This window comes from Anabrus simplex, chromosome 5 (assembly GCF_040414725.1).
Source record: "Anabrus simplex isolate iqAnaSimp1 chromosome 5, ASM4041472v1, whole genome shotgun sequence".
Classification (NCBI taxonomy): domain Eukaryota; kingdom Metazoa; phylum Arthropoda; class Insecta; order Orthoptera; family Tettigoniidae; genus Anabrus; species Anabrus simplex.
The window spans coordinates 157,814,209-157,828,106 of NC_090269.1; positions in this window are offsets into that span (position 1 = coordinate 157,814,209).

A 13,898-nucleotide genomic window follows, 5' to 3' on the forward strand; every position below is an offset into this window, starting at 1 on the left:
GTGTATCTGTGAGAAAATCGTACAAACTGTACGTTACTTCATAAGATCCAGCAGAGAAACTGAGTGGAAGGTAGCTCAGTTGTACTTCCTCTTAAAACAATGATCACAATCATAATTATGTAGGGTTAATAGTCGACGGTTGCTCAGATATACTTAATCTTAAAACAATAATCACCACCACCAATAGGTAGAGTTATTAGGGGATGGTTGCACAGATGTACTTCCTCTTAAAACAATAATAAAAATCACCATTAGGTAGTGTTAAGGAAGGGTGGTTGCTCAGATTAACTTCCTCTCTAAATAGTAATCACCGCCATCAATAGCTAGAGATAATAGGGGATGACTGCTAAGATGTACTTCCTGTTAAACAATAATATCAACCACCATTAGGTAGTGTTAATAGGGGATGGTTGCACAGATGTAATTCATCTTAAAACATTAATCAAAATCATCATTAGGTAGTGTTAATAGGCGACGGTTGCACAGATGTACTTCCTCTTAAAACATTAATCACCACCACCATTCGGTAGTATTAAGAGGTGATGGTTGCTCAGTTTTACTTCCTCTTAAAGCAATTATCACCACCACCATTAGGTAGTGGAGGATGGTTGCACCCTTTCACTTCCTCTTAAAACAATAATCATCACCACCGTTAGGTAGTGAGAGGAGGGGGTGGCTGCTGATGTTCCTCTGTGGTGAGTATTGCGTGTCGTGTTTGGGTGGTGGAAGTGGCTCATGGTCGGCATGTTCTTTCGAGAGACTAATTTTCGGTGCAGCAGAGATGGATTCGCTTTTAAGCCATCCTCCTTGCTTGGTGTGCCATGACGTAACTCTACTCGCGCCATGCACTCCGTTGCATTTTATGCATAGCCTTTGTTTTGATTTTACTTTGCATTAACCATTCGTTTTGTCTTTAAACGATGGAGTATATACGGGGCAATGTGTGTGAAAATCTTCCCTGTGTTGGTATGCAAAAAGTAAATCGATCGCGTCTAATGAAGGTATTTCCATTCATTCTAGTAGTGATCACAACAAGGCTAATGTTGTAGGAAACAATCGCTCCAATGAGCTTATCTGTAACACAAATATGGACATAGATAATCAGACTTCCTTTCCTATGACGAGCGGGCCACCTCTATTTAACCCTGCTTTAGATCTTATTCGTAAGTTGAATTTTCGTTTCTCGGGAGCAGAAAAAGGGTTCTCGGCTATTGAATTCTTGGAAAGGGTCGAAAATAACGCAGCATGATTTGTTTTCTCCGTAATTTCCGGTATGTTATAGCGATGTGTCAGCAAATGGTTTCGATTTAAAAGGTATAAAATTCTATACTGGTCTGACTTCGCGAAAGAGCTCAAAACAAGTTTTGGCCTATCAGATATGATTTCTTTCCTTTAGAAGGAGATTCTTCGAAGAACAGCGGGTTCTGAGGAACCTATTGTTGAGTATGCCAGTGGTATACTTACGTTATTCAAACGCCTAGTTGTCAGTGTCCACGTAGCCGAGATTTCTTTTACCTTTTATCGTAACCTGGCTCCAAAGTATAAACTCTTCATAAAAATGTTTGAGGTGAATTGTTTTGACGAGACGATATAGTCGATTTAGGCCGTAATTTTAATCTGCTCTGCAACTAAATCATGTATATACCTCCCCCTCGGCCCGCTGTTTGCTCTTTCCCGCATACCGTTTGTCATACACCGATCGCTCTGTTGACCATTTCGAGCTTCCTCACCCCTCTGATCACGTGGCTGGTGCTCTTCAAAATCAAAACGTGTCTCGTCGCAAGACGGCAAATTCAGTCAAGTGTTGGAAGTGTGGGAAGGAGGGACACATCTTCAAGCATTGTAACTCGAAACCCTCCGTAAAATGCTGTCAATGCATTCTAGCCGGTGTGTTTCGAATATCTGTCGGCGATGTAATGCAAACCGGGGAAACTGACTCCGCACCAACGTAATGGCCCTCGTTGGTGCCAAGCAATTCTTCTAATCGCAAATATTGTGGACTCCCTTCTACGTCGCCCTGGCCCTAAGTTCTTTCTGGTTCACGTTCAATTTATCCTTACTTGACACTGGATCTTCCGGCTCCTTCATAAATCTGTCCGTAGTAGAGGATCTTCGAGATTGCGAATGTTTCACAACCTACATATCAGCTGATGATCATCGCATGTGCTCTATAAAACATGTCAGAATTCACTTCAAAATAAATAATTTCTCTTGGGATTAGAAATTTAACGTTGTTCCCGAGCTGACTGTGCCTCTCATCCTTGGTTCCTATTTCATTTTAGCCACCGGGTTATCTATCGATTTCATCAGCCGTTCATTTGCCTTTCGTTTTAGATCAAACGTAAGTTTCCCTTTCGAAATCCATTCTAATGGCAAATTGTTATGTCTGGTATCAAAATACAGTCCTCTTATCGACCTGTTTGACCTATCTAACAATCAAATCTTAAATATTTCACTGAGGTCTAACTGCCAAACTAGGGTGTGCGAAAGAGTTCTCTTATTGCAGTGAATTGAAAGACCGTGCTACTGTTAGACACACTCTATTTAATTGTTATCCCCCAAGCTCGCTGCCATGAGGAAGTGTATTAATGAACTATTAGAAAAAGAGGTCATTAGCCCATCAAAGTCTTCCTTTAGTAGTCCCGCTTTGATGATCCCAAAAAGGATGGCTAACCTCATCTTGTGATCGATTACCGGTCTTTAAACCGCCACGTTCTATTTGACAGTGTTCCTCTTCCAACCATCGAATCTGCTCTACAGACTTTCGGAAAAGCACAGTTTTACTCCGTTTTCGATTTCAAATCTGCGTAATTCCAGTTGCCGCGAATTTGCGGCTTTTGCCGCTCCTTTCGGCTTATATCAATTTAATAAGGCACCCATGAGCATTTCGGTAGGTGGTCAAGCGCTGAGCCGCATATCAACTCTGTTTTCGGCGACTTAAAAAGCTCCTGCCTATTCACATATTTGGATGACGTAGTAATCCTTTTCCAACACATTCGAGGAACATGTCGCTCCTCTTCGTGAGTTTTCACTAGGTTAAAGAGCCATGGATTCACCATAAATCCTGGGAAGGTATCCTTATGCTCTAGGCGGATTAAATTTTGGGGCATATCGCCTGCGGCTCCGGTATCTCTGTTAATCCTGGGAGGGTTAAATGCATCCGTGAATTTCCCAGGCCCAAAAATCTCCGAGGTGTCCGTAGATGTCTTGTCAGGGTAGGATTGTACAGTAGGTTCATCCCTGACATTTCCGAAATCTCGGCCCGTTTGAAACTTCGCCGCTGGTCTGTCTATAACTGTGCGGGTTAATCTCGAAAGGAAACCCACCGAATGTGGTTTTCACCGTTGTGCAGATCACAGGATTTAAGTGTATGAAACATTACAGAACAAAAGCCAACCACAATTGGTAAACCTAGAGGAAAAGGAATTGTAAATCCTCTATTACAAATCCAAATACCATCTTAAAGAGTTGGTCGGAGCACACGACACCTCGTTACGAAACACCGCAGTTAAGATAAGTTCCAATAGGTACCACATATTGTCATTTCTGTGTTTATGCTTTCGTAACATCTCAGTCACTTGTCTGGAGGTTTTTCGTTTTCTAAAGAACAAATTAACTTTCTGAAAGAGACGCCATAGAAGATACTGTTCGTAAGAAGCTCCAAGATTTCTAAACACAAGTTACAGCAGAATCAGTAACCCCGCCACATTAAAGAAATGCTCATGAGCTGTAACTGCAGAGTGTTGTGAATGATGGCGATGGTTACGTGACTCGTTCATTACTTCTGAGAGCTGATATCGAGCAGTGGCTGCACGGTCGGCTTGCATTCGGGAGATAGTGGGTTTGAACCCCATTATCGTTAGCTCTGGTTTCCCACATTCACACCACGCAAATGTACCAAATTTAAGGCTATGGTCACCATCGTCGCCATAAGACTTATTGTGTCGAAAAGAAGATTATAATATTTCTAGTTACTTGAGTAACAGCCTCGCATCGTCACAAGTTAGATGCTTACACAGAATTTCGGTAATTCGTCACTTTAGCGGTTCTTGCGTACTATATTATAGTGAATCTACTTACTTACTTTAAATGAAATTGTTCTAATCATAAATAATTTTAATTTGTCACGACGGAAATTGTCCATGTTTTATCCATCCATTTTGTTGTTATTCATGTCTATTTGAAAGAGGTAAGAGATGTGTAACATGGGGTTATGTTGTAATAAAGCATAAAAATGAAGCTTATTTGAAGCAAAGAACTGTGCACTAAGCTATCAGAGTGGTAATGAAGAAAATACGAAATGTATGATATACTGTGACATGCGCGATATTTGTCTGTTGTAAGAACATCAGTCAGTTTTGTATTGGCGGAAGGTTACTTGAGCTGGGAATACAGAGCCGTAATTTTGTGTGTAGACGGGCACGGAACAATTCAACAAGGTCATGATCTTACAATCGGTGTTTACGTTACTGTGACCAATCACAGTGCGGAAAGTAATTACAGTACAGTAAAGTGTAATTTTTCGTGCTCTTTTGGGTGCTAAAGAGCTAATGGGCTAAAGAGCTGAAGGGCTAATGGGCTAAAGGGCTAATGGGATAAATGGCTAATGGGCTAAAGGGCAAAAGGGCTCCTCCACTATATTACTACTCCCTGCTCCTTCCGGAATGAGTTAGCTGAAGTAGGTACATTTTTAACGCACTCATCGATCACTATCAGCGAGAACGTTTCTACTTTTTTAAGTGTAGAAAATTAATCTTTATTGGTAAATGGTTTTATGTTCAGAACAACGAAAGGAACCTAGGGATCACGTCTTATCAGAAATACATAATAAAATTCCCGAGGTGCGATGAGTTGCGTTTTTCTAAGAGAAATCAGTATCTGCTTGAATGTTTTAAGTGTTTGGAACACTGAACTTTTCAAGAAGGCAGCAATGAGGCGAGCGATGTTCTGTTGTTGGATTTTAACGTCCGCGCTACGACATGCATAAGGTGGCACCCTTGAGGTTTAGCGCCTTAAAGATGACAGCAGTGAGGTTAGCGATGTTCTGTTGTTGGATTTTAAATTCCGTGCTACGACATGCATGAGGTGTGGGAGCCTTGTGGTTTAGCGCCCTAAAGATGGCAACAGTGAGGTTAGCGATGCTCTATTGTCCTTCAAAGTGAGGTTAGGGCCCGTCAAGAAGACAGCTGTCAAAAAAGCACGTGCTTTGTTTACCAAAAAGGACACGTGGTCCTGACATCACGGTTACGCGATATGCTACGTCAGCATTCGAAGTTCAATGTCTACACCTACGTAGTTAACACTCTGCTATGTTCGCAAGATGTTTTACACATAACTATTCTTTATGCTTTATGTTCATGCACATATTTTTTGTTAAGATAGCAGCAGATACAGGCGATAGTCACACGCTCTAGTAGAAGATGCATGCATCATTGATAGGTGAAGTGTACATGCTTTTTAACCTTGCTATTCTTACCGCTGCCATGTTCAGAAGGTTTTTAAACGTCACTATTCTTACTGCTGCTATGTTTACAAGATTTTTAAACATAACTATTCTTTGTGCTTTAAGTTCGTGCACATAGGCTATGCTAAGATAGCAGCACAAACACATGCGAACGTTGTACACTCTAGCAAGGGACGTTCAGCATTATAGTCGATGCATTTATTATCAATAGGTAATGCGTACACGCCTTTAGACATGGCTATTTTTACTGCTGCTGCTATGTTCACAAGATTTCTTATACATTGCTATTCTTTGTGCTTTAAGTTCATGCATATAAGATTTGCTAAGATACCAGCACACACTAGCTGGAAAAATAGTCGATGCATGCAAAATAGATAGGTGATGTGTACACGCTTTGGAACATACCTCTTCTTTGTGCTTTAAGTTTATGCACATAGGTTAGTAGCACACAATTGCGATTGTTGTACACTCTGGTGGTAAAAAATAATCGATGCATGCAAAATCAATAGGTGATGTGTACACGCTGTTAAACATCGTTATTCTTTGTGCTCTATGTTCGTGCGTATAGGTTATGCTAGGATAGCGGTACAATCTAGCGGAAGAAGTTTAGTACGATATTCGATGCATGCAAAATCGATAGGTGATTTGTACACGCTTTGAAACATGGCCATTCTTTATACTTGAAGTTCATGCACATAGGTCATGCTCAGATAGCGGCACAATCTAGCAGAAGAAGTTTAGTACGAGAGTCGATGCATGCAAAATCGATAGGTGATGTGTACACGCTTTGAAACATGGCTATTCTTTGTACTTTAAGTTCATGCACTAAGGTTATGCTAAGATAGCGGCCCAATCTAGCAGAAGAAGTTTAGTACGACAGTTGATGCACGCAAAATCGATAGGTGATGGGTACACGCTTTGAAACATGGCTATTCTTTGTACTTTAAATTCCTGCACATAGGTTATGCTCAGATAGCGGCACAATCTAGCAGAAGAAGTTTAGTACGAGAGTCGATGCATGCAAAATCGATAGGTGATGTGTACACGCTTTGAAACGTGGCTATTCTTTGTACTGTAAGTTCATGCGTATAGTTATGCTAAGATAGCAGCACAATCTAGCGGAAGGAGTTTAGTACGAGAGTCGATGATGCAAAATCGATAGGTGATGGGTTCACGCTTTGAAATATGACTATTTTTTACTTTAAGTTCATGTGTATTAGTTATGCTAAGATAGCAGCACAATCTAGCGGCAGAAGTTTAGTACGATATTTGATGCACGCAAAATCGATAGGCGATGTGAACACGCATTGAAACACGGCTATTCTTTGTACTGTAAGTTCATGCGTATAGGTTATGCTAAGATAGCAGCACAATCTAGCGAAAGAAGTTTAGTACGAGAGCTGATGCACGTAAAATCGACAGGTGATGAGTACACGCTTTTAAACATGGCTACTCTTACTGCTGCTCTGCTCCCAAGATTTTTAAACATAGCCAATACTAATGCTGCTTTTAACGACGTAGAGCTAAGAATTGATTACGTCAATGTGACGTCACGACCACGTGCTCTTGTTGGTAAACAGAGCACGTGCTTTTCTGACAGTTGTCTTCTTGACGGACCCTAACCTCACTTTGAAGGCCAATAGAGCATCGCTAACCTCACTGTTGCCATCTTTACGGCGCTAAACCACAAGGCTCCCGCACCCTATGCATGTTGTAGCGCGGAATTTAAAATCCAACAACAGAACAATGCTAACCTCACTGCTGTCATCTTTAAGGCGCAAAACCTCAAGGTTGCCACCTTATGCATGTCGTAGCGCGGAATTTAAAATCCAACAACAGAACATCGCTAACCTCACTACTGCTTTCGTGAAAAGTTCAGTGTTCCAAACACTCAAAACAATCAAGCAGATACTGATTTCTGTTAGAAAAACGCAACTCATCCAACCTCGGGGATTTTATTAGGTAATTCAGGTAAGACGTGACCCCTAGGTTCCATTCCTTGTTCTGAACATAAAACAATTTACCAATAAAGGTTAATTTTCTACACTACACAAAGTAGAAGCGTTCTTGCAGATAGCGATCGATGAAGGCACTAAAAATGTACCTACTTCAGCTAAGTCCTTCCGGAAGGAGGAGGGCGTAGTAAGGTAGTGGAGGAGCCCTTTTGCCCTTTAGCCTATTAGCCCTTTCGCCCTTTAGCCATAGGAGGAGCAGGAGGTGGAGGAAATGTCCTTTTGTTCTGAACACATCAATCAATGTTCTAATCACATGTTGAAGTTAACTACATCGAGTACAGTGTTCGATTCTATTCTTAATCACTTCTTTCGTAATCTGATCTTCTTAGAACAAGAGTATCCCGTAAAATGCTCTAAACACAGGTTGTATCGAGTACAGTGTTCTATTCTAGTCTTGATCACTTATTTAGTGTTCTGAAAACATCAAGCAATGTTCTAAGCACATGTCGTATCGTACCGCATCATCTACATGCTTGTAACCTATGCCAACAGATGGCTGATATTTCGTGTTACATGTTTATGCGATAAAGTCTTGGACTGCTAGGGACTTAAATGTAACCAATGTATTTCTTATAGCACAAATCGTTCTGTTTAATTTTTACTCTCCGTGTTTGCGATAATAGAATAGGTTTTGAATCTATGTTTTTTCTATTGTAACTAAATCAGATTATCGTTTACCGAGCGAGTTGGCTACGCAGTATGTGTAGAGTGTTTTTTTTATTTTTACACTAGGCAAATCATTGAAGTTGTACTTTTGCTCTGAACACATCAAACAATGTTCTGATTACATGTTAAAGTTAACAGCAACGATTCTAGTCTTGTTATGTTTCAATCTCTTTTTCTTTGAACAAAGGTATCCCCTGACATGTTCTAAACGCATGTTTTATCGAGTACAGTGTTCGATTCTAGTCTTAATCACTTATGTTGTGTTCTGAACACGTCAATCAATATTCTGGTCACGTGTTGAGGTTAACGACATCGATTCTAGTCTTGTTATGTTTCGCAAGTCTAAACACGCACGATGATGTTATCGCTGCACACTCATGCCTTCGCGATGCGTGTTCGATAAAGGTGTGCCTTGACATAGCAGGCGAAGGGGAAGGAGGAGGTGGAGGAGGAGGAGGAGAATGATGAGGCCTATGTATAGCCGCCATTGTTTAAAAATGACAGCCGTTAAAAGAATTGTTCAAATTGTCGCCACCACATTTCAAAGGTATGAGGTTTAGTGATGTAAAGATACCTGAATGATTCTCTGTTGATTAAATTTGAGAGCTGTAAAAATAGCACGTGGAATTTTACAAACGAGAGCACGTAGAATTTAAAATTGCCCTCGACCGTATGCATAACATCAGCCGCCATCTTTCGCATTAGCCTCTGAGCTAGCATTCTTCATCAGAGTAGCCGCCATCTTGTGTAAGCACTCCTAGACCGTATCATAAGGAGCTGTGTATAGTCACCGTCTTGTCGCTGCTACCTTGCGCAAGCACCTCTAGGGCTCATAAGTCATCTCATAAGGAGCTATGTATAGCCGCCATCTTGTAGAATTAGATACCTGCCAACGCCAAAGAGCCTAAGTTGGAATCGAACCGTTGATCTCATCATTAGGCTACATTTTCTTATGCTATCATATTCCTGATACTGCGAACCTACGTATTAGGCAGAAAAATTTTGTCCGTTTTGCTCTACGATGCACCGTTTTCGAGATATTTAACATTTTGCATTTAAGCCCAAATTTACTTAATCGAACCAGCATAACACGTTATACTCTCTACCGTAGCTAGACCTGATCATGTTACAAAAACTTGCTTCAATACAAGCTAAAACACAGCAAATGCCAAAGGGCCTAAGTAGGAACCGAACCGTTGATCTCATCATTTAACTATGTTTTTCTTATGCTATCATGTTCCTCATACTGCGAACATAGGTATTAATCGGGAAAAATTTTTCCGTTTTGCTCTACGACGCACCGTTTCCGAGATATTTATCATTTTGCATTTAAGCCCCAAATTTAATGAATCGAACTAGCACGGCATGTTAGCCTCTAAGCTAGCTTTCTTGATAAGAGCAGCAGCTATCTTGCGCAAGTACCCTTAAGGCGTCTCATAAGGAGTCGTGTCTACCCGCCATCTTGTGTCCGCCATCTTGCGCAAGCATCCTTAGGGCGTCCGAACTCATCTTGTGCAAGGACCCTTAAGCCATCTCATGAGAGCAGTCGCAATTTTGAGCAGGCATCCCTAGGGGGTCTCATAAGGAGTCATATATAGCCGCCATCTTGCGCAAGCATCCCTAGGGAGTCCCATAAGGACCTATGTATAGCAGCCATCTTGCGTAAGCACCTTTAAGGAGTCATGTATAGCCACCATCTTTTGCAATTAGCGTCGAGAGATGGCTGCTGTAGAATTATTTTTTTTAATTATCCGCCACCATATTTCAAAGGTATGTAGCTAAAGAGTGCAGCACTGAAGATTGTGATGCAAGATGGCGGGTGACAAAAAGCACGTGAGTTTGTTTCCAAACAAGAGCACGTGGAATTTGCCTCCACTGCATTTCAACTAATGATGGCAGCATGGTGCTCTCTTGATTAAAGATGGCGGATGACGGCTAACGGAACTTTTCAAATTGTCCGCTACTACATGCTTAAGGTAGCACCCATAAAGAGGGCAGCACGGTGTTCTGTTGATTAAAGAGGGCGGATGACAGCTGACGAAATTGCCCGCAAGATAGCAGCACGGTGTTCTGTTGATTAAAGATGGCGGATGACAGCTGACGAAATTGCTTGTAAGATAGCAGCACGGTGCTCTGTTGTTTGAAGATGGCGATAACAGCTGTCAAAAAAGCACGTGGGTTTGTTTCCAAACAAGAGAATGTGGAATTTGCCATCACCACATTTCAAAGATATGTAGCTAAAGAGTGCAGTACTGAGGTTTGTGATGCAAGATGGCGGATGCCAGCTGTCCAAAAAACGCAGGTGAGTTTGTATCCAAACAGGAGCACGTAGAATTTTTCAAATTGCCGCCACCACTTTTCAAAGGTATGTAGCTAAAGGGGGCAGCACGGTGCTTTCTTGATTAAAGTTGGTTGCTGTCACGTGGAATTGCTTGCCACCACATTTCAAAGGTATGTAGCTAAAGAGTGCCCCACGGTGCTCTGTCGATTAAAGATGGTTGCTGTCAAAAAGCATTTTTCTAATTATCCGCCCCCACATTTCAAAGATATGTAGCTAAAGAGGGCAGCACGGTGCTCTCTTGATTAAAGATGGCGGATGACAGCTGTCAAAAAAAGCACGTGGCCTTGTTTACTGATTCAAATCTCGCGCTGATAAGGTTTAGTTGGCAGCACCAAGTTTAGGACCGTTAAGATGGCAGCACTGACGTTAGCGATGCGTTGTTGTCTATCAAAAAGCACGTGGCTGTCAAAAAAGCACGTGGGTTTGTTTACCGGTTCAAATCTCGCGCTAGTTATGTTAAGTTGGCAGCACTGAGGTTTAGGCCCGTCAAGATGGCAGCAGAGAGGTTAGCGGTGCGTTGTTGTCTGTCAAAGAGCACGTGGCTGTCAAAAAAAGCATTTGGCTTTGTTTACCAATTAAAATTTCGCGCTAGTAAGGTTAAGTTTGTAGCACTGGAAGAGGCCCCTGGAAAGGCCTCCCGGGCGGCGGCGGAGGAGGAGGCCCCTGGCAACCGGTGGAGGCGGAGGCCGCACAACTGTCCAATTATACTACTAACACCTTCTATTTTTACCCTCGCTGCCCTGGCCTGAATTGAGGTACAGCCCCTGCATTTTTCTGGCGTGAAAACGATACAACTCGGAAAACCATTTTCAGTGTCGTCGACAGTGGGGTTCAAACCCACTATCTCCCGAATGCAAGCTCACAGCATGCCTTAACCCAACGGCCCTGTTGTACTTCCTCTTAAAACAATAATTACCTTTCGCACCGCATTAGGGTTTTAACGTCAGTAGGGGGCGTGTTGAAAAGTAAACTTATCTCCCGAAATGTTTCAACAAGCTAACTGAGGACAACTACTCCAATTCTTTTCACATTACTCATCCAGGTGCAAGCAGCGCAACATGTACAATAATGTTTTCTGGGTGTCTTGAATGTATTACTGGAGGATGTGTTGGTCTTCCTTACTTATTTTATTCGTTCCATCTTCTTCCAGGTATAAATCTGTGTCTAGTCTAAATATGTACATACAATAGTCCTTTAGTATAAATTCACGACTTTCTAATGCTAAACCCTTCCTGGCAATTAGATAAATGTAAAACAAATTCAATTAACGCCTTAAAGTGCGAGTTCTGTTCAGCATTGATATTCCTGAGCTTAGGTTGTTACCCAAAAGTAGGTCCAACATAGGAGAGGAACATCTATCTACATTGTTACCGTATTTCTGTGGAGCAAATAGGTGAAAGGAGGTGCGGGCATGAATGGACGCGCAGAGAAAAGTCATAAGATTAATTTAAAACCTTAAATTGGAGCTATATTTCTTCCTTATATCTTTTGACTCTTTCAAATTTTGAACTTTACACTCTGCTAACCAGGTAACAAATCAGGTTCAAAAATTTAGCTCGTAAGTTTGAGGAACAATTTAGAGAGATCAAGAGTAACGACATGATCTTGAAGCTCCCTACCTGAGCACCACCTAAAGTCAAGGCGACGGACCTCCCAGAACTCACATCAGTGGAAGAGCCAGGCCTCTCATAGGCACAACCTACATTTAACAAAATTAAACACTATTCACTCTCTTTACTGCTCAGCAGTCTGATTTACCTTAAAGTGAAATGAATAAGGGGTAACTAGTATCCATTATGCCTGGCCTTATTTAACCTCAATATGTTGGGAGGCGAACGATTGCACTCCTTGAAATTTGCATTAAACACTTAAACCCTATTTGGGCTTATGGCCCGACGTTACAGAGGCTAAGACTTTACTACGGAGGTGACTAGATGGAGAAAAATATTTAAGTTGCAGAAATGACTAGATAGATTTTAAAGGTTACACAATCTTAGTCACGTCAATATGAAGAAGTTGAGAGGGAATAAAAGAGGGTAACTCAGTCTCTACTTCCTGATTTCGGTTATGTTCTTTCGCCTTGCTTAAAATTTACATTTAAATTTTGCAATTTACACTTGAGGAAATACTAAAATTTTTAAATCTTTCCCTCTAGCTAGCTTTGAAAAACTATCACATGTTAAGCAGAATTCGTCATTACTTTGGGCTGGTGCACCTCCCGAAGGTGGACGAGGCAGCCTCCGCCTCCGATACGGACACACTCTAGAGGAGAAGAAGGTTCCAGATTTCTCGGGGTCGAAACACTGACACATCCATAATTTTCATTGGATAATCAAATAAATATCAAAATCGTATCATTGGTGAATAAATAAATGTTCAAAACTTCTTATTGGTAGAAAAATGACATTGGCGGGAAGAGATAGAAGTGTTGATAAGATTTGAACATTAGAAATAGTCAATAAACAATTCAGTTTAGGAAAATTTCACACACAAAATTATTTTAAAAGTTAATAGGGCGCAACATGCATTAATAGTAGCGTCATCTGTCGAGAAAAGTTAACTATTTTCGAAATGAGTTTCAGATTTCCTGATCAAGATGGTCTTCTACAAGGCGCTAGTTTTAGTGTGTACCTCCGGTACATACATAAAATAAATTCTATCTGTGTATTGCTCAGAATTAAGACAAGAAAGGTGTTCCTGCATCAGTTATGTCCACAGTAAAATGCATCTTTTAATTATCCGTCATCTATGCCTGTACACGCATAATGAGAAAAATGCTCAACAGAATGTAATGAAAATCGATATGTAAAGTTGGCACTACACTCTAGTCTAAATAATTCTATTCACCTTGACTGAAATGGTAGTTTAGGGAAAGGCCTAATTATTGCCTGGTGTGAAAATGGGACACCACGGAAAACCATCTTCAGCGTTGCCGACAGCGGGGTTCGAACCCACTATCTGATGAAACCCGTATGCGACTGCAGCTACCGAGCTCGGTAAATTTAATTCTAAAAGTATCTGTTATATTAGTGGCCTTAAATATCACGTAACAAAATTTATAGATGTCACGTCTCCGAATGTTTATGTCTTATACGATTCTACCGTACCGGCTATGATAACAGATTATTTAGACTTTTCTTGATTAATCGATGTCAACGCAGATAATCGCAAATAAGGTAATATTGTCCAATATAGTTAATTGCCAATGGTAGTGGTTTTGTTGTAATTGTCTTAATGTGAAATCTGTGTGGTCAACTGCCCATATCAGTTAGGAATGTTGTAAAGATGATTATCAAAATGTAAAAATAATAAAAAAAATCGTGAAGCAACATAGTTGAATGAAGAGGAAGGACTCCTAATATCACGGAGTCGGAAGAAAACTAAATATCGACAGTCCATCAAATTTATCAAA